Raw genomic sequence first — 23,282 nt, forward strand, 5'->3', positions numbered from 1 at the left:
AATACGTTTTGCCACTCTCTAATGATTTTCTTCTTTAGCCCCAGAGTATAGAAGCAGTTATCAATGGATTACAGACACATTTCCTTCTAACCCAAAATGTGCCTTAATAATGTTAGCATTAGCAATGGTTACAAGAGCTTTTATTTACATGGACACAAATATCCAGAGAAATTGTTTGTAACTCATAGTGGCACAAAGAAACGTACACTAAAATTATCTTTTGCATCTGGTAGGAGTATTCAAATATTTTTAGGATGTTTCTTAAGAGCTCTACATAGGTCAATTAAGTTAGATTGTTTTGTTACCAAGTTCATGCCACTTTAAAGCAAGAAAGACTCAGAGACTGAAAGTGATACTAACCTTTTCTCACTCAGTGATTTAAATGGTCATGGGTTTTGAAAGATAAAAAACCCAAAATAATTTTGTCACTATATTTGGTAATTTTCTTTTTTACATGTAAAAAAATATGTATTTCTTAAGAAAGCCTGCTGAGTTAGTATGAGAGACATTTTCACTCAAGGACTGTACTGAAAAATCATAGTCACCCTTTCAGTTCATAGAAAGAAAATCAAATTCTATTCTAGTGAAGTTTTTATAACTGCCTTTGGCTGATAATGTTGAAGAATTATGATATATCATATTTAAGAGATAGTAATTCTAGTAATAGTCATTTATCTTTTTTAAATTTTAATTAATTAATTTTAATGTAGTGACATTGATAAATCAGAACACATATGTTCAGAGAAAACATCTCCAGATTATTTTGACATTTGATTATGTTGCATTCCATCACCCAAAGTCAAATTGTCTTCCGTCACCTTCTATCTGATTTTCTTAGTGCTGCTTTCTTCCCCCCACCCCCTCCTCCTTCCTCCCCCCACCCCGTTACCATCACATTCTTCTCCATGTCTCTGAGTCTCATTTTTATGTCCCATCTATGTATGAAACCATATAGTTCTTAGCTTTCTCTGATTTACTTATTTCACTCAGAATAATGTTATCAAGGTCTATCCATATTATTGTAAATGATCCAATGTCATCAATTCTTATGGCTGAGGAGTATTCCAAAGTGTATATGTACCAAAGCTTTTTAATACAATCGTCCACTGATGGACACTTGGGCTGTTTCCAGATCTTTGCTATTGTGAACAATGCTGCTATAACATGGGGGTGCATTTCTCCTTTTGGAACAGTTCTATGGTGTTCTTAGGGTATATTCCTAAAAGTGGAATAGCTGGGTCAAAAGGCAGTTCGATTTTTAATATTTTGAGAAATCTCCATACTGTTTTTCACAGAGGCTGCACCAGTCTGCATTCCCACCAGCAGTGCAAAAGGGTTCCCTTTTCTCCACATCCTCCCCAGCACTTATTCTGTGTTGTTTTGTTGATGAGCGCCATTCTGACTGGTGTGAGGTGATATCTCATTGTAGTTTTAATTTGCATTTCTCTAATGATTAGTGATGTTGAGCATTTTTTTATATGCCTATTGGCCATCTGTATGTCCTCTTTGGAGAAGTGTTTATTCATTTCTTTTGCCCATTTTTTGATTGGATTGTTTGTCTTCCTGGTGTTGAGTTTTACAAGTTCTTTTTTGGTTATTAACCCCTTATCAGATGTATTGTTGAATATGTTCACCCATTGTGTAGTTTGTCTTTTTATTCTGTTCTTAGTGTCTTTAGCTGTGCAAAAGGTTTTTAGTTCGATATAGTCCCATTTGTTAATCCTGTCTTTTATTTTACTACCCTGTGGAGATGAATCGGCAAATATATTGCTGCAAGAGATGTCAGAATGCTTACTGTCTATGTTTTCTTCTAAGATGCTTCTGGTTTCATGGCTTACATTTAAGTCTTTTATGCATTTTGAATTTAATCTTGTGAATGGTGTAAGTTGGTGGTCTAGTCTTATTTTTTGCAGGGAGATGTCCAATTTTCCCAACACCATTTGTTAAAGAGGCTGTCTTTACAACATTGTATGCTCTTACTTCCTTTGTCAAATATCAGTTGTCCATAAAGGTGTGGGTTTATTTCTGGGTTCTCACTTCTGTTCCATTGATCTATATGCCTGTTCTTATGCCAGTAACAAGCTGTTTTGAGTACAATGGCCTTGTAGTATAACTTGATATCAGGAAGTGTGATACCTCCCACTTTATTCTTCTTTCTCAAGATTGCTGAGGATATTTTTGTTCTTTTTTGGTTCCATATAAATTTTTGGAATATGTGTTCTATATCTTTGAAGTATGTCATTGGTATTTTAATTGGTATTGCATTGAATTTATAAATTCCTTTGAAAAACATACATTTTTAATTATGTTTATTCTTTCTAACCATGAGCATGGTATATGCTTCCACTTCTTTCTCTCTTTCTTAATTTCTTTTATCTATGTTTTATAATTCTCTGAGTACAAATTTTTAATCTTCTTGGTTAAATTTACTTCTAGGTATTTTATTTTTTTGTTGCAATAGTGAAGGAGATTGTTTTCTTAATTTCTTTTTAAGACAGTTCATTGTTGGTGTATAAAAATGCCTCTGATTTCTGAGTATTAATTTTATATCCTGCCACCTTCCTGAATTCATATATCAGGTCCAGTAGTTTTTTGACTGAGACTTTAGGGTTTTCTATATACAATATCATATCATCTACAAATGATAGGTTTACTACTTCTTTTCCAATTTGGATGCCTTTTATTTCTTCTTTTTGTCAGATTGCTGTGGCTAGAACTTAGAGAATTATGTTGAATAAGAGTGGTACAAGGGGGCACTCCTTCTTTGTTCCTGATCTTAAGGGTATTGCTTTTAATTTTTGCCTATTTAGTATGATTTTGGCTATGGGTTTGTCTTAGATAGTTGAGATATATATGTTCCCTGTATTCTCACTTTGCTGAGAGTTTTAATCATGAATGGGTGCTGAGCTCAGTCTACCTTGTAGAGGCAAAGGGGACACACTAAAGTGGTCTGGCCTGGCTGCGAGACTGCCTGCAATCTTACCTGTGGGAAAAGGGTGGGGAACCAGGAATGGGCAAAGATCCGCCACTGAGCAAGTGTGTACAGTCATGAAGCCTTGCCCAACCTGCAGAGTCGAGACTTGTGGCCCTATGTGCGAGCTGGCTCTGCCTGTGGTGTGGGGCAAAAGCCCAGGAAAGGCAGAGATCCACAATGAAGTATACACTTGCAGCCCTGCCTGGCCCATGGAGCCAAGGCTTGCGGCCAGACGCATGAGCCAGTTCTGAACGTGGGGATGTGGCAGAAGCTCAGAAATGGGAAAAGACACACAGCTGAACAAAGGTGCTCACTGCTGCCCTTAGTGTCAAGGCCTGTGGCCAGTGCCTGGTGCACAACCCCACCCGCGTGGGTGGGGCAAAGGCCGAGACCAGCTGAGGCTTGTAGAGCCAGGCATGTAAACATATCTGCTCCCATGAAGAGGCAGAAACAGTAATGACAACCACAGCAGGCCGGAGCCTGCAACACCCATTCCCAATGCCCTAGACAAAAGTAGAGGGGGTGACAAGGTTGCAGACAGACCACACCTAGGGAACAAAGAGGCAATATCCATTGGACTCCAGTGGCAAAATTATTCTCATACACAGACAAAATGGGTAGGCAGAGAAATGCAACTCAAATAAATCATGAAAAATCCCCAGAGAAGTACCTGAATTAGTCAGATATAACCAAATTACAGGATACAGAGTTTAGAATATGATTGTTAGGATGTTCAAAGAGGTGAGAACAAAAATAGATGGTCATTATGAACAACTAAATAAAGAGATAGCAAATATAAAAAAGGAAATTGAAATTTAAAAAAATCAGTCAGAAATGACAAATACAGAATTATAATTGAAGACCACAATAAAAGGAATTAAAAGCAGAATGGATTAAGCTGAGGATAGAATCTGCAAGTTAGAGGACAAGATAAAGGCAAGGAAGCAGAGCAGAAAAACAAAAGAGACTCAAAAATTCTGAGGAAACTCTAAGAGATCTCTGTGACAACATGAAGAGAAATAACATCTGCATCATAGGGGTTCTTGAAGAAGAAGAGAAAAAACAAGGGATAGAGACTTTGTTCAAACATATCATAGCCAAAAACTTTTTTAAATTGAGGCAGGAAAATGTCTCACACATTCAAGAAGCACAGAGAACTCCATTAAAGAGAAACCCAAAGAAATCTACACCAAGATACATCATAATTTAAATACCAAAGCTAAGTGATAAAAAGAAAATATTAAAAGCTGCTAGAGAAAAAAGGCTATCACCTACAAAGAAGCCCCCATAAAAATGACATCCAATTTCTTAACAGAAACAACAGAGGCCAGAAGAGAATGGCAAGAAATATTCAAAGTAATGCAGAACAAGAACCTAAAACCAAGACTTTTTTATCCAGCAAGGCTATCATTTAAAATTGAAGGAAAAATAAAAAGCTTCACACACACACAAAAAAAAACTCAAGGAATTCATTACAACCAAACCAATGCTGCAGGAAATGTTAAGGGTCCTGTTGTAAACAGATCAAAGTGGGAAAAGAATATAGCAAAAGAGGAATACAGCTTTAAAGAATAAAATGGCAATACACAACTACATATCAATGTAAATGGATTAAATGATCCAATCAAAAGACATAGGGTAGCTCCATGAATACAAAAACAGGACTCATACATATGCTGTCTACAAGAGACACACCTTAAAACAAAAGATGCACATAGACAGAAGGTAAAGAAATGAAAAAAATATTTCATGCAAATGGAAGTGAAAAAAAAGCTGGGGTAGCAATACTTATATCAGACAAATGGATGTTAAAACAAAGGCTATAGCAAGAGATGAAGAATGGCACTACATAATGATAAAGGGAGCAATCCAACAGGAAGATATAATCATTATAAATATCCACACACCTAATATAGGAGTATGTAAAAATATAAAGCAGATATGATGGATATAAAGGGTGAGACAATGCAATACTCTAATAGTAGGGGATTTCAATACCCCACTAACATCACTAGATAGATCCTCAAGAAAGAAAATTAACAAAGAAACAGCAGACTTAAAGGACACACTAGATCAGCAGTTCTCAACCTGATCATAAATAAAATATGTATTTCTGATGGCTTTAGGCGACCCCTGTGTTTTGGTCATTCAACCCCCACCAGGGTCACGACTCACAGGTTGAGAACCACTGCACTAGATCAACTTGACTTAACAGATATCTTCAGAACCTTTCACCCCAAAGCAATAGAATATACATTCTTTTCAAGTACTTATGGTACATTCTCTAAAATAGACCACATGTGAGGGCACAAAAGCAGTCTCAACAAATACAAAAAGATTGAAATAATATCAAGCATTTTCTCTGATCACAATGGCATGAAACTAGAAATCAACAACAACAGAAAAACTGAAAATACACTAACACTTGGAAACTAAATAGCATGTTATTAAATAACAAATGGGTTAACAATGAGATCAAAAATGAAATTTAAAAATTCCAAGAAATGAATAATAATGAGCATACATCAACTCAAAATTTATTGGACCAGCAAAAGCAGTCCTGAGAGGGAAGTTCATAGCATTACAGGCATATCTTAAAAAGATTAAAGAAAAAAAGCTCAAATAATCAACTTAACCCTGCATCTAAAAGAACTAGAAAAAGAACAGCAAGTAAAGCCCAAATGTAGTAGAAGGAAGGAAATAATAAAGATCAGAGTGGAAATAAATTACATAGAAGCTAAAGAAACAATACAGAGAATCAATGAAACCAAGAGCTGGTTCTTTGAAAAGGTAAATAAGATCGATGAACCTTTAACTAGACTCACCAAGAAAAAGAGAGGACTCAAATAAATAAAATTAGAAATGAGAGTGGAGAAATAACAACTGACACAACAGAAATACAAAATAGGCCCAGGCCGGTTGGCTCAGTGGTAGAGCGTCGGCCTAGCGTACAGAGGACCCGGGTTCGATTCCCGGCCAGGGCACACAGGAGAAGCGCCCATTTGCTTCTCCACCCCTCCGCCACGCTTTCCTCTCTGATTCTCTCTTCCCCTCCCGCAGCCAAGGCTCCATTGGAGCAAAGATGGCCCGGGCACTGGGGATGGCTCTGTGGCCTCTGCCTCAGGTGCTAGAGTGGCTCTGGTCACAACATGGCGACCCCCAGGATGGGCAGAGCATCACCCCCTGGTGTGCAGAGCATCGCCCCATGGTGGGTGTGCCGGGTGGATCCCGGTCGGGCGCATGCGGAAGTCTGTCTGACTGTCTCTCCCTGTTTCCAGCTTCAGGAAAATGAAAAAAAAATACAAAATATTGTAAGAAAATACAATGAAGAACTGTATGCCAAAAAACTAGACAACCTAGATGAAATGGACAAATTCCTTAAAAAAATGTAATCTTTCAAAAATCAATCTGGAAGAATCAGAAAATCTAAACAATTACAATAAACAAGATCAAAATAGTTATTTAAAAACTCTCAACAAAGAAAAGTTCTGGGCCTGATGGCTTTACAACTGAATTTTACCAAATACTCAAAGAACTAACTCCTATCCTTTTCAAGCTATTTCAAAAAATTCAAGATGAAGGAAGACTACCAAGCTCCTTTTATGAGGCGAGCATAATTCTGATTCCAAAACCAGGCAAAGACAACACAAAGAAAGAAAATTATAGGCCAATATCCCTGATGAATATAGATGCTAAAGTGCTTAACAAAATATTAGCAAACCAGATTTAGCAATATATGAAAAAATTATAAACTATGATCAAGTGGGATTTATTCTTGGGAGGCAAGGCTGGTACAATATTCATAAATCATTCAATGTGATTCATCATATAAACAAAAGGAAGGAGAAAAACCACATGATAATTTCAATAGATGCAGAAAAAGCATTTGATAAAATCTAGGACCATTCATGATCAAAACTCTCAGCAAAGTGGGAATACAGGGAACATACCTCAACATTATAAAGGCCATATGTGAAAAATCCACAGTCAACATTATACTCAATGGTCAACACCAAAAATAACTTTAATATAACACTAGAACAGATCTATTTAATACAGCCCTGACCAGGTAGCTCAGTTTGGTTAGAGCACCATTCCAATAAGCCAATGTTTCTGATTCGACCCCTAGTCCGGACACATAGAAGAATCAATCAGTGATTGCATGAATGAGTGGAACAACAAGTCAATGTTTCTCTATCTCAAATCAATCAATAAATTAATCTTTTAAAAGAAAGGAAACATCTAAGACATAAGAGGATAAATAAGAACCAAGGAACAACAAAAATAATCTGAGTTACATTAGAAAACAAACACAGATCTGAGAGTATCAACCATAACAGAAAAGAATAAATTAAACACTCTAATCAAAAGGCAGAAGTTGCCAGACTAGGTATAAAAAATATATTAATTATACACTTCTACAAGAAACATACTTTAGATCAAAGACTCAAATAGGATGAAGGTGACATCATGGAAATGGCGCCGTGAGCAGCGCGTCTGACAGATCTCCCCAAAATCTCAACAAATTTATCAACTAGAAACAGAAAAATTTATCCTCGGAGCATTCCGGAGTTCCACACACACACTGAAAGCAAAAGGACTGTTGCCAAGGAGGGAGTACACCTGTGGTGAGTCAACCCACACGTGCAGTTGCCCGCCCACACTCGGGGAAGGCAGCCTGGGCACTGGCGGCCGCCCCTGCATGCCCTGAGAAACCGCATGCGTGCCCCCCCCCGTGCCATGGTCCAGAGAGTCCCCGTCCACTGGCGTGCTGAGAAACTGCGCACACGCCCCATGCCGCAGTCCACGGCCACTGGCGTGCGGAGAAACCCCGCGCGCGCCCCCCATGCTGCGGTCCAGAGAGTCCCCGTCCACTGGCATGCTGAGAAACCGCGCACGCGCCCCCCGTGCCGCGGTCCCGGCCACTGGTGTGCCGAGAAACCGCGCGCGTGCGCCCCAAGCTGCGGTCCGGGAGGGGCGCCAAGGCTGTCTTTCCTAGTCAGGAGATTCTCTCTGTGGGCGGGGCACCTCACCCAGCCATTCAAGCTAACAATCAAGCATTGGGGGGAGGGGTGCGCAGGCATCCTGAAATACTTTCTGGAGCACAGCTGCGGATCCAATCACTGAAATTAGCTTAACCAACGAAATCTACGCACCCATGGGGCTCTAATTGATAAGATCTCTCCCAGTTCAGCGATCCAAGACAAGAGGCGTGATATTTTTCAGTGCCTTACGCTAAAGGGGAGGGGGCAACTTCTGATTGACAGAGCCTCCATATTCAGGGATATACCTAACAAGAGGGACTTGGCAGATATTAAGGTCCATAAAGCAAACAGCGACTAGTGCTTCTTCTTCCCAGCCAAAACAGGCTACCAAGTGTGGAAAGCCTGGGTTGAGTGGTCCAACTGAATGATAGGCGCTGAACAGTCACCTTGACAACAATTGACTCCCAGCCCCACCTGATTACGCTGGAGGCTCTGACTGCCAGAGCCTTACCCAGAGCCTTGTGCTGAGTGAGGATAGAGTGGGGATTTCCCAGTTCTTTGAGTCTCTTACTCCCCAGACAGAAACAGTGGCAGCATCATAGCTGGATCACCAGGCTGCTAATTCAGGAAGGGGAGACTAGGAAAGAGACTCCAGGAAAGCAAACTCTCTCATTGTTGGACTCTGCAAACGCCAACAAGCCTTGACTACCAGCAAGACTAAAGCCAATTATATGACATTGACATAGAATCCCATCAACTGCAAATTCCTACCTAAGAGTGACACAGGGGCAGAACCTGGGGTACAGAATCACCGACCAGGAAGAGGGAGAGAAAAAAAAAAGGAAGAAGTTAACCTCTCAAAATAAAAAAAAATCCACAGACTTTATAACTTTTTCCACTAATTCTTTGTTGTTGTTGTTTCTTTCTTCTATCTTATTGCCTTTATTATTATTTCTATTTCTTCCACCTCGGTCCTTTTACTCTCTCCCATCTTATGCTACCCTTTTCTTGAATTACACTACCCATGAGTGTTACATTTTATTTCTTTTCTTCATCCTAATTCTCCTTTAGGGTTACACTCCAAAACCCTTAACTCTCACACTCTCCCCTTTTGTTTTTTTTTCCCTTTCCTTTATTTCTTCTATCGTTTCTCTCTTACTCTTATTTTTTCCTTTCTATTCATTTCTTCTTTTCTCCTTTTACTTTTCCTCCCATGTAAGCCTCAATCACGAACAAATTATTTAATTTGGGACTCAAGTTTTTGTGGGGTTTTTTTGTTCTTTTTTTTTTCTTCTTCTGCTTTTGTTCTTGGTTTTCCTTTATTTGTTTGTTTTTGTGGCATTTTGGGCACTTTTTACATTGCTTTTTAACTCACTAGCATTCCTCCCAACCCAAAGTCTCCATTGTATTTAGTCTTCGCTCCACTTAATACAACAGATTTTTACTTATTATTTTTATTTTTATTTTTTTCTTCTTTAATTATTGTTTTTTCTCCCCTTTTTTCTGTTTCCTTCTCATCCCTCTCATTATATCTCTTAGTCGACCATCACTTACAAGCAAATCATTTTATGCTTGTCTAAGATTTTCTCCCTTTTTTTTTGTATTTAGTAGGTCCCTACTCCCTTTTTTGCCCCTTGAACTCTTCACCCCAAATCAGGCCCTCCATTATAGGCAGTTTTTGTTCCATTTAGCATAATATAATTCACAGGTCATCACGATATTTCCCTAAGGAGGTGAGAGGAGGGGAAGAGAAGAAAGAAAAAAGGGGGAAATAATAAATTATTACTTTTTTTGTGGAGTGTTTTCCTTTTTTCTTTTTTCTTTTTCTTTTTTTTCCTGTTTATTTTTTATTAATGCTAATTAACACTATCATCAAGACCACCTTCAGATGCCAATAAAAAAAAGGAAATCGAACATGATGGATACAAAAGACAGAGAGGTAACACAAATAGATGTGGAAAAATCTATGGAGAAAAGATTTAACATATTGGAAGCCTTGGAGCCAAATGACAGAGAATTTAAAATAGAAATCTTAAAAATACTCAGAGATATACAAGAAAACACAGAAAGGCAATTTAGGGAAATCAGAAAACAACTCAATGATCACAAAGAATATATTACCAAGAAAATTGAAACTATAAAAACAAATCAAACAGAAATGAAAAACTCAATTGAAGAGCTGAAAAACGAAGTAACAAGCTTAGCTAATAGAACAGCCCAGATAAAAGACAGGATCAGTGAAATAGAAGACAAGCAACTTGAGGCACAACAGAGAGAAAAAGAAAGAGACTCAAAAATAATAAAAAATGAGAAAGCCCTACAGGAATTGTCTGACTCCATCAGAAAGAATAACATAAGAATAATAGGTATATCAGAGGGAGAAGAGAAATAAAATGGAATGGAGAATATACTCAAACAAATAATAGATGAGAACTTCCCAAGCCTGTGGAAAGAACTAAAGCCTCAAATTTAAGAAACAAACAGAACACGGAGTTTTCTTAACCACAACAAACCCACTCCAAGGCACATCATAATGAAGATGACACAAACCAATGACAAAGAAAAAATTCTCAAGGCAGCCAGGGAAAAGAAGAATACAACATATAAAGGAAGGCCTATTAGATTATCATCAGATTTTTCAGCAGAAACTCTACAAGCTAGAAGAGAGTGGACCACAATATTTAAAGCCCTGAAAGAGAGGAACTTTCAACCAAGAATACTATATCAATCAAAGCTATCCTTCAAGTACGAAGGAGATATAAAAATATTCACAAATACAGAAAAGATGAGAGAATTTATCATCAGAAAGCCCCCACTCTAGGAAATACTAAAGGGGGTTTTCCAACCAGATTCAAAGAACAAAAGAAAACATAACCAAAAGTAACAGCTTCACCAAGAAAACAATAAAACCAAACTTAAACTGTGAAAACAAAAAAAAGGGGGGGGAAAGGATGAAGATTAACAGTAGCAAAGGACGATGAAGTGCAGAAATACTCATAAGAAAGGGTACTACAATGAATATGGTAGGTACCCTTTTCATTACTTAATGGTAACCACCATTGAAAAAACCACCACAAAAACACTTGACTTAAAAAAGGTAGCAACAGAGGAAAGAAGTATGAAATACAAACAAACAAAAACAAACGATAGAAAAACAAAAGAGAAGAATCAAACAAGATACAAAACTAACAGAAAGCAATTTATAAAATGGCAATAGGGAACCCAAAAGTGTCAATAATTACACTAAATGTAAATGGATTAAACTTACCAATAAAAAGACACAGAGTAGCAGAATGGATTAAAAAAGAAAATCCAACTATATTCTGCCTACAAGAAACTCATCTAAGCAACAAGGATAAAAACAAATTCAAAGTGAAAGGCTGGAAAACAATACTCCAAGCAAACAACACCCAAAAAAAAGCAGGTGTAGCAATACTCATATCTAATAATGCTGACTACAAGACAAAAAAAGTACTCATAGACAAAAATGGTCATTTCATAATGATTAAGGGGACACTGAATCAAGACACATAACAATCCTTAATATATATGCACCAAACCAAGGAGCACCAAAATATATAAGACAGCTACTTATTGACCTTAAAACAAAAACTGTCAAAAATACAATCATACTTGGAGACCTCAATAAACCGTTGACGGCTCTAGATCTGTCATCCAAACAGAGAATCAATAAAGATATAGTGGCCTTAAATGAAATACTAGAACAACTGGATATGATAGACATCTACAGGACACCATCCCAAAGCGACAGAGTATACATTTTTCTCTAGTGTACATGAAACATTCTCAAGAATTGACCATATGTTGGGCCACAAAGACAATATCAGCAAAATCAGAAAAATTGAAATTGTGCCAAGCATATTCTCTGATCATAAAACCTTGAAACTAGAATTCAACTGTAAAAAAGAGGGGGGAAAACCCACAAAATTGTGGAAACTAAACAACATACTTCTAAAAAATGAATGGGTCAAAGAAGAAATAAGTGCAGAGATCAAAAGATATATACAGACAAATGAAAATGAAAATACGACATATCTGAATCTCTGGGATGCAGCAAAAGCAGTAATAAGAAGAAAGTTCATATCACTTCAGGCCTATATGAACAAACAAGAGAGAGCCGAAGTAAACCACTTAACTTTACACCTTAAGGAACTAGAAAAAGAAGAACAAAGACAACCCAAAACCAGCCGAAGAAAGGAGATAATAAAAATCAGAACAAAAATAAATGAAATAGAGAACAGAAAAACTATAGAAAAAAATCAATAAAACAAGGAGCTGGTTCTTTGAAAAGATCAACAAAATCGACAAACCCTTGGCAAGACTCACCAAGGAAAAAAGACACGGGACTCAAATAAATAAAATCCAAAATGAAAGAGGAGAGATCACCACAGACATCATAGATATACAAAGAATTATTGTAGAATACTATGAAAAACTATATGCCTCCAAATACAACAATCTAGAAGAAATGGATAAATTCCTAAAACAATACAACCTTCCTAAACTGAGTCATGAAGAAGCAGAAAGCCTAAACAGACCAATCAGCAGGGAGAAAATAGAAAAAACTATTAAAAACCTACCCAAAAATAAAAATCCAGGTCCAGATGTTTATACTAGTGAATTCTATTAAACATTTAAAGAAGACTTAGTTCCTATTCTACTGAAAGTCTTCCAAAAAATTGAAGAAGAAGCAATACTTCCAAACACATTTCATGAGGCCAATATAACCCTCATATGAAAACCTGGCAAGGATGGCACAAAAAAAGAAATCTACAGACCAATATATCTAATGAATACAGATGCTAAAATACTAAACAAAATACTGGCAAATCGAATACAACAACATATTAAAAAAATAATACATCATGATCAAGTGGGATTCATGCCAGATGATGATGGTTCAACATACGTAAAACAGTTAACGAAATACACCATATCAACAAAACAAAGAACAAAAACCACATGATCTTATCAATAGATGCAGAAAAGGCTTTCGATAAAATACAACACAATTTTATGTTTAAGCCTCTCAACAAAATGGGTATAGAAGAAAAATACCTCAACATAATAAAGGCCATATATGATAAACCATCAGCCAACATCATATTAAATGGCGTAAAACTGAGGACTTTCCACCTTAAATCAGGAACACGACAGGGGTGTCCACTCTCTCCACTCTTATTTAACGTGGTGCTAGAAGTTCTGGCCAGAGCAATCAGACAAGAAAAAGAAATAAAAGGCATCCATATCGGAAAAAAAGAAGCAAAGGTATCACTTTTTGCTGATGATATGATCCTATACATCGAAAACCCAAAGGACTCCACAAAAAGATTACTAGAAACAATAAACCAATACAGTAAGGTCGCAGGATACAAAATTAACATCGAAAAGTCCATAGCCTTTCTATATGCCAACAATGAAATATTAAAAAACGAACTCAAAAAAATAATCCCCTTCACGATTGCAACAAAAAAATAAAATACCTAGGAATAAACATAACAAAGAATGTAAAGGACCTATATAAAGAAAACTACAAGGCATTGCTAAGAGAAATAGAAAAAGACACAATGAGATGGAAAACTATTCCTTGTTCTTGGATAGGAAGAATAAATATAATTAAAATGGCCATATTACCCAAAGTAATATATAAATTTAATGCAATTCCCATCAAAATTTTTATGACATTTTTTAAAGAAATGGAACAAAAATCATAAGATTTATATGGAACTATAAAAAACCCCGAATAGCGAAAGCAATCCTAAGGAAAAAGAATGAAGCTGGGAGCATTACAATACCTGACTATATTATAGGGCCACAATAATCAAAACTGCATGGTATTGGCAGAAAAATAGACACTCAGACCAATGGAACAGAATAGAAAGCCCAGAAATAAAACCACATATATATGGTCAAATAATCTTTGATAAAGGGGCCAACAACACAAAATGGAGAAAAGAAAGCCTCTTCAACAAATGGTGTTGGGAAAACTGGAAAGCCACATGCAAAAGAATGAAACTCGACTACAACCTGTCCCCGTGTACAAAAATTAATTCAAAATGGATCAAAGACCTAAATATAAGAAATGAAACAATAAAGTACATAGAAGAAGACATAGGTACTCAACTCATGGACCTGGGTTTTAAAGAACATTTTATGAACTTGACTCCAATGGCAAGAGAAGTGAAGGCAAAGATAAATGAATGGGACTACATCAGAATAAAAAGTTTTTGCTCAGCAAGAGAAACTGATATCAAAATAAACAGACAGCCAACTAAATGGGAACTGATATTTTCAAACGACAGCTCAGATAAGGGCCTAATATCCAAAATTTACAAAGAACTCATAAAACTCAACAACAAACAAACAAACAATCCAATAAAAAAATGGGAAGAGGACATGAACAGACACTTCTCCCAGGAAGAAATACAAATGGCCAACAGATATATGAAAATATGCTCAGCTTCATTAGTTATTAGAGAAATGCAAATCAAAACTACAATGAGATACCACCTCACCCCTGTTAGATTAGCTATTATCAACAAGACGGGTAATAACAAATGTTGGAGAGGCTGTGGAGAAAAAGGAACCCTCATACACTGTTGGTGGGAATGTAAAGTAGTACAACCACTATGGAGGAAAGTATGGAAGTATGGTGGTTCCTCAAAAAACTGCAAATAGAACTACCTTATGACCCAGCAATCCCTCTACTGGGTATATACTCCAAAACCTCAGAATCATTGATACATAAAGACACATGTAGGCCCATGTTCATTGCAGCACTGTTCACAGTGGCCAAGACATGGAAACAACCAAAAAGCCCTTCAATAGAAGATTGGATAAAGAAGATGTGGCACATATACACTATGGAATACTACTCAGCCATAAGAAATGATGACATTAGATCATTTATAGCAAAATGGTGGGATCTTGATAACATTATACAAAGTGAAATAAGTAAATCAGAAAAAAACAAGAACTACATGATTCCATACATTGGTGGAACATAAAAACGAGACTAAGAGACATGGACAGGAGTGTGGTGGTTACCAGGGGTGGGGGGAGGGAGTACGCAGGAGGGAGGGAGGGAGAGATTTAGGGGGAGGGGGAGGGGCACAGAGAAAACTAGATAGAAAGTGACAGAGGACAATCTGACTCTGGGCGAGGGGTATGCAACATAATTTAATGACAAGATAACCTAGACATGTTTTCTTTGAATATATGTACCCTGAATTATTAATGTCATCCCATTAACATTAACAAAATTTATTAAAAAAATAGGATGAAAAATAGAATAAATCTATTGCTCACAAAAATTAGAGGATATTTCAATATGCATATGAAGCTATAAAATATTTCCTAATTTTTGTGAACTGTGTATATCCTGGAGCCTGACCAGGTGGTGGCACAGTGGAAAGAGCATCAGACTGAGATGGAAGGACCCAGGTTCAAAACCCTGAAGTCGCCATTTTGAGCACGGGCTAACCTGCTTGAGTGTGGGGTTGCCAGCTTGAGCATAGGATCATAAACATAACTCCATGGTCGCTCACTTGAGCCCAATGATCACTGGCTTGAGCAACAGGTTACTTGCTCTGCTGTAGACCCCCACTTAACCCCCATTAAGTCACAGATGAGAAAGCAATCAATGCACAACCAAGATGCCTGCAACGAAGAATTGATGCTGCTCATTTCTCTCCCTTCCTGTCTGTCTGTCCCTCTCTCTGACCCTCTCTCTCTGTTTCTGTCCAAAAAAAAAAATGTCATGGATACAGTAGCCACACATGGAGCTACACTGATATATGATAAGTTTTTAACAAAGAAAACTATATATTTTATAATGATAAAAATGTCAATTTTCAAAAAGATGTAATTAAAATCATATGGTACTCTTAACAAGACAGCTCCAGAATATATAAAGAAAAAACTGGTGAAATTAAGGAGACATAAAACAAAGCATGAACATAATAAATACAAGAGTGGAGGAAGAAACCATTGAAGCTCACTACCTGTGAGACAATGTAACCAACCCTTAAACAATTCAGGTTTAGAGGCATCAACTCTTACACAGTTGAAAATTATATATAACTTTTGACTCTATGGCCCTTAGTATCTTCAGATTCAACCACCCAAATTCAAAAGAGTACTTTCAATCCACGGTTAGACATCTTCAAAGGGAAACGTGAAAATACTATTTTCTACTCACAGCTGGTTGAATCCACTGATATGAAACCTGAGAATAGGAAGGGCTAACTAGATTTATTAAAAATAAATCCACATATAAGAGACCCATGCAATTCAAAACTGTGTTGTTCAAGAATCATCTGCATGTGTAATTGGAGGAGTCCCAGAGGGGAAAAGACAAAAAATAAGCAGAAAACTATTTTTTAATGGCCATTGTTCTTTCAACTTGTACAAAACAATAATCCAGGTAAGTGAGGCTCCCAATAATGTCTGAGAATAATACCTCTAAAGAAAACAATGCCAAAGCACATCATAAAATCAAACTACTAAAAACCAATAATAAAAAGTGGATCTTAGAAGCAGAAAAGTAAAAAAAAATACATATAAAGGAACAAATATAACAATGACCTATCATCAGAACCTACGAAAACCAGAGATTAATACAGTAACATTTTTTTTAATTTTTATTAATGTTAATGGGGTAACATCAATAAATCAGGGTACATATATTCAAAGAAAACATATCCAGGTTATCTTGTCATTCAATTATGTTGCATACCCAACACCCAAAGTCAGATTGTCCTCCATCACGCTCTATTGAGATTTCTTTGTGCTCCTCCCCCTCCTCCTTCTCCTCTCCCACCCCCCACCCCCCCATAACCACCACAGTTTTGTCCCTGTCTTGTAGTCTTGTTTTTATGTCCCACCAATTTATGGAATCATGTAGTTCTTGGTTTTCTCTGATCTACTTATTTCACTTCGTATAATGGTATCAAGATCCACCATTTTGTTATAAATGATCCGATGTCATCATTTCTTATAGCTGAGTAGTATTCTATAGTGTATATGTGCCACATCTTCTTTATCCAGTCATCTATTGATGGGCTTTTTGATTGTTTCCATGTCCTGGCCACTGTGAACAATACTGCAATGAACATGAGGCTGCATATGTCTTTACGTATCAACGTTTCTGAGTTTTGGGAGTATATACCCAGTAGAGTGATTGCTGGGTCATAAGGTAATAATATTTTCAGTTTTTTGAGGAACCACCATACTTTCTTCCATAATGGTTGTACTACTTTACATTCCCACCAACATTGAATGAGTGTTTCTTTTTCTCCAAAGCCTCTCCAAAATTTGCTATTACCTGTCTTGTTGATAATAGCTAATCTAAGAAGTGTGAGGTGGTATCTCATTGTAGTTTTGATTTGCATTTCTCTAATAACTAATGAAGCTGAGCATCTTTTCATATATCTGTTGGTCATTTGTATTTCTTCCCAGGAGAAGTTTCTGTTCATGTCTTCTTCCCATTTTTTTATTGGATTGTTTGTTTGTTGTTGAGTTTTATGAGTTTTTTGTATATTTTGGATATTAGGCCCTTATCTGAGCTGTTCTTTGAAAATATCGTTTCCCATTCAGTTGGCTGTCTGTATATTTTGTTGTCAGTTTCTCTTGCTGAGCAAAAACTTTTTAGTCTGATGTAGTCCCATTCATTTATCTTTGCCTTCACTTCTCTTGACTTTGGAGTCAAGTTCATAAAATTCTCTTTAAAACCCAGGTCCATGAGTTTAGTACCTATGTCTTCTTCTATGTATTTTATTGTTTCAGGTCTTTGATCCATTTTGAATTAATTTTAGTACAAGGGGACAAGCTGTAGTCAAGTTTCATTCTTTTGCATGTGGCTTTTCAGTTTTCCCAGCACCATTTGTTGAAGAGGCTTTCTTTTCTCCATTGTGTGTTGTTTTGGCCCCTTTATCAAAAATTATTTGACCAGAGATGACGTCAGAGTAATGGCGGTGTAGGAAGCGATACCAATAAATCTCCCCCAAAACTCAACAAGATCTTCAACCAGAAACAGAAAAACCTATACTTGGAGCTTCCAGATGCTTCGCAATACACCCAAAGATATGATTGAGTGAAAAATTGGCTAAATATATAACTAAACCCTGAAGGAAATAGGGAGTAAGAAATGCTCTGCCTTCCTCACTAACCTAAACAGGGTGGCTTTCTCTAGTAACTGTGAATATAGAAACTGAGGCGGGCAAAGGGGGTAAATAGATCCAGGCCACCGCGGCACAAACGGCTGAACCAGGCTGTGGCTCGGAGATCCAAGCCAAGGAAAATCTGATCCTGTGGCAACCCGGGCAATACAAGCTAACACTTGTGCCAAACCCAAACAAAAAAAGACAAGCGGAGCGGCCATTTTACCCAGTCTCCTGGTCGGTGCGCAGTTAGTGGGCGAGAATTTCTTCCTAGGCCCCGAGAGTGGGTGCCCGTGTTGCCCCACGGAGAGGCAGGGTCAGAGGCCTTTCTGTGGGCCGAGGGCAGAGTCTCTGGGCAGCCCCAGCACCCTGGGAAAGCCACGCATGGGAGGGAGTGAGAACTAATTCCAACGGTAGAGATTTTCCGTGCTGGAGGGTGTTTCACTCAGAGGGAAACGCGACCGACCTCATATCCTGGTTTGCGCGCGCAGATAAGGAGTGAGCAATTCCTCCGAGTGCCTCGGCAGTGCGCACCCGTGTTATCACACAGAGGGGCAGAGTCAGGGGCCTTTGTGTGGGCCAAAGCAGAATCTCGAGCCGCCCCAGCGCCTTGCAAAAGCCACGCACTGGGACGGAGCGAGACTCAATTCCAACGCTGCAACTTTTCCCTCGGTTGGGGGTTTCACTCAGAGCGTGAGGCTGCTGGCCGGATATCCTGGTCGCAGGCAGTGAGTGAGAGTTTCCTCCAAGCGCCCCAGAAGTGGGCGCCCACTTGTGTTACCGGACAGAGAGGCAGAGCCAGAGGTCTTTGAGTGGGCGGAAAGCCCGCCTGATTATGCTAGCAGCTCTGACTGACTGAGCCTTACCCAGAGCCCTGTGCTGAGTGGAAATGGAGTGGGGAGTTGCCAGCTCTTTGAGCCTCTTACTATCCAGGCAGAGGCAGCAGCAACCCCATAGCTGGATTATCAGGCTACTAATTGAGGAAGGAAAGACTAGGAGAAAGGCTCCAGGAACACGGACTCTCTCACTGTTGGAGCCTATAAATGCTAATGAGCTTCAACTGCCAACGAGACTAAAGCACAATACATGACATTGCCATAGAGACTTATCAACTGCAAACTTCTACCTGAGCGTGCCAAAGGGGCAGAACCTGGGGTACAGAGTCACCGACCAGGAAGAGGGAGAGAAAAGAAAAAGCAAGAAGATAACCTCTCAAAATCAAGAATAATCTGCAGACTTTATAACCTATCCCATTTTATTATATTTGTTCGTTTGTTTCTCTTATCTTCATTCTTGATACTTTTTTTTCCTCCTCCAATTTGGCCGATTAACTCTCTACCAGTCTTACTCTCTCCTCTCCTTGAACTACACTTATGTAACTACCCATAAGTGTTACATCTCCCATTATCTTTTCTCTTCTCTTCCTTTCTCTCTATGAGGGTTGCACTCCAAAACCCTTAACTCTCTCTCTCTCTCTCTCTCTCCTTTCTTTTTTCTTCTTTTAGTGGTTCCCTCTTTTTCTCTCTCTCTCTCTCTTTCTTTTCTCCCTCTATATTAGTTTCTTCCTTTCTCCTTTACATCTACTCCCATTCAAACCTCAATAACAAACAAATTATCTTATCTGGGACTCAAACCTATGTTTGTGACACTTTGGGGGGGTTTTACTTCACCTTTTTAACTCAATAGCAGTGCTCCCATCCCTGGCTCTCCATATTATCTAGTTCTTGTTCCACTAAATACAATAGTAATTTTTTAATTTGTCCCCCCATTTTTCCATTTTCCTCTTATCCTCTCATCATAACTCTTAGACAACCAACACCTAAAAGCAAATTGTTTTATTCTTGACCCAAATTTTTTCCTTATTTGCTTTTTGTGGGTCCATACGCTCTTTTTTTTCTTTTTTCTTTTTTTTTCTTTTTTTTTTCTTTTTTTGCCCCTTTATTACTTTTCCCCAATTCAGGCCCTCCATCACAGGCATTGTTTGTTATAATTCACAGTCCACCACAAGATTTACTCAAGAAAGAGGGGAGAGGAGAGGAGAGGAAAAAAGGAGGGGGGGAATAATTTCCTTTTTTAAAAAATTTTTATTTTATTTTATTTTTCTTTATTTCATTGTTAATTTTTAAAAAAAAAAAACAACTCTTCGATTTTTTATTTTTTTATTTTTATTTTTTTAATTTTTATTCTTTATTAAATCTCATTAATACTATCAACAAAACCACCCTCAGATGCCATTAAGGAAGAGAAAATCGAATATCATGGATACAAAAGAAAGAGAGGTAACACAGCTAGATGAGGAAAAATCTATGGAGAAAAAATTTAATATATTGGAAACCTTGGAGCTAAATGACAGAGAATTCAAGATAGAAATCCTAAAAATCCTCCGAGATATACAAGAAAACACAGAAAGGCAATTTAGGGAGCTCAGAAAACAACTCAATGAACACAAAGAATATATGTCCAAGGAAATTGAAACTATAAAAACAAATCAAACAGAGATGAAAAACTCAATTCACGAGCTGAAAAATGAAGTAACAAGCTTAGCTAATAGAACAGGTCAGATAGAAGAGAGGATTAGTGAAAAGGAAGACAAGCAACTTGAGGCACAAAAGAGAGAAGAAGAAAGAGACTCAAAAATTTAAAAAAATGAGATAGCCCTACAAGAATTATCTGACTCCATCGAAAAGAATAACATAAGAATAATAGGTATATCAGAGGGAGAAGAGAGAGAAAATGGAATGGAGAACATACTCAAACAAATAATAGATGAGAACTTCCCAAGCCTGTGGAAAGAACTAAAGCCTCAAGTTCAAGAAGCAAACAGAACTCCAAGTTTTCTTAACCCCAACAAACCTACTCCAAGGCATATCATAATGAAATTGACACAAACCAACAGCAAAGAAAAAATTCTCAAGGCACCAGGGAAAAGAAGAATACAACATATAAAGGAAAGCCCATTAGATTATCATCAGATTTCTCAGCAGAAACTCTACAAGCTAGAAGAGAGTGGACCCCAATATTTAAAGTCCTGAAAGAGAGGAACCTTCAGCCATGAATACTATATACGCATCAAAGCTATCCTTCAAATACGAAGGAGAAATAAAAACACTCACAAATACAGAAAAGATGAGGGAATTTATCATCAGAAAACCCCCACTCCAGGAATTACTAAAGGTAGTTCTCCAATCAGATACAAAGAACAAAAAAAACAGAGCCACAAATAAAAGCTCCAAGAAGAACACAATAAAACCAAATTTAAAATGTGACAACAACAAAAAGAAAGAGGGGGAGAAGATGGAGATTAATAGTAGAAAAGGACGATGGAGTGCAAAAGTACTCACAAAATAGTTTGCTACAAAGAACAGGGTAGGGACCCTTTTCATTACTCAAAGGTAACCACCATTGAAAAAACCACCACAGAAGCACATGAGATAAAAAAGATAGCAACAGAGGAAACATGTATGGAATACAACCAAATAAAAACAAAAGATAGAAAAACGAAAGAGAAGAATCAAACAAGACACAAAACTAACAGAAAGCAAGATATAAAATGGCAATAGGGAACTCACAAGTATCAATAATTACACTAAATGTAAACAGATTAAACTCACCAATAAAAAGGCACAGAGTAGCAGAATGGATTAAAAAAGAAAATCCAACTGTATGCTGCCTACAGGAAACTAATCTAAGTAACAAGGATAAAAACAAATTCAAAGTGAAAGGCTGGAAAACAATACTCCAAGCAAATAACATCCAAAAAAAAGCAGGCGTAGCAATACTCATACCAGATAATGCTGACTACAAGACAGGAAAAGTACTCAGAGACAAAAATGGCCATTTCATAATGGCTAAGGGGACACTGAATCAAGAAGACATAACAATTCTTAATATATATGTACCAAACCAAGGAGCACCAAAATATATAAGACAGCTACTTATTGATCTTAAAACAAAAACTGACAAAAATACAATCATACTTGGAGACCTCAATACACCGCTGACGGCTCTAGATCGGTCATCCAAACAAAGAATCAACAAAGACATAGTGGCCTTAAACAAAACACTAGAGCACATGGATATGATAGACATCTACAGGACATTTCATCCCAAAGCGACTGAGTATACATTTTTCTCCAGTGTACATGAAACATTCTCAAGAATTGACCATATGTTGGGCCAAAAAAACAACATCAGCAAATTCAGAAAAATCAAAGTTGTACCAAGCATATTTTCTGATCATAAAGCCTTGAAACTAGAATTCAACTGCAAAAAAAAAAAAAAAAAAAAAAAAGCCCCCATGAAAATGTAGAAACTAAACAACATACTTTTAAATAATGAATGGGTCAAAGAAGAAATAAGTGCAGAGATCAAAAGATATATACAGACAAATGAAAATGACAATAAGACATATCAGAATCTATGGGATGCAGGAAAAGCAGTGATAAGAGGGAAGTTCATATCGCTTCAGGCATATATGAACAAACAAGAGAGAGCCCAAGTGAACCACTTAACTTCCCACCTTAAGGAACTAGAAAAAGAAGAACAAAGACAACCCAAAACCAGCTGAGGAAAGGAGATAATAAAAATCAGAGCAGAAATAAATGAAATAGAGAACAGAAAAACTATAGAAAAAATTAATAGAACAAGGAGCTGGTTCTTTGAAAAGATCAACAAAATTGACAAACCCTTGGCAAGATTTACCAAGGAAAAAAGAGAAAGAACTCATATAAACAAAATCCAAAATGAAAGAGGAGAAATCACCACGGACACCATAGATATACAAAGAATTATTGTAGAATACTATGAAAAACTTTATGCCATTAATTCAACAACCTAGAAGAAAGGGATAAATTCCTAGAAAAAAACAACCTTCCTAGACTGAGTCAAGAAGAAGCAGAAAGCCAAAACAGACCTATCAGTAGAGAAAAAATAGTAAAAATCATTTAAAACTTCCCCAAAAATAAAAGTCCAGGCCCTGACGGCTATACCAGCGAATTTTATCAAACATTCAAAGAAGACTTGGTTCCTATTCTACTCAAAGTCTTCCAAAAAATTGAAGAAGAAGCAATACTTCCAAACACATTTTATGAGGCCAACATAACCCTCATACCAAAACCAGGCAAGGATGGCACAAAAAAAGAA

The sequence above is a fragment of the Saccopteryx bilineata genome, chromosome 3 (genome assembly GCF_036850765.1).
Source record: "Saccopteryx bilineata isolate mSacBil1 chromosome 3, mSacBil1_pri_phased_curated, whole genome shotgun sequence".
Classification (NCBI taxonomy): Eukaryota; Metazoa; Chordata; class Mammalia; order Chiroptera; family Emballonuridae; genus Saccopteryx; species Saccopteryx bilineata.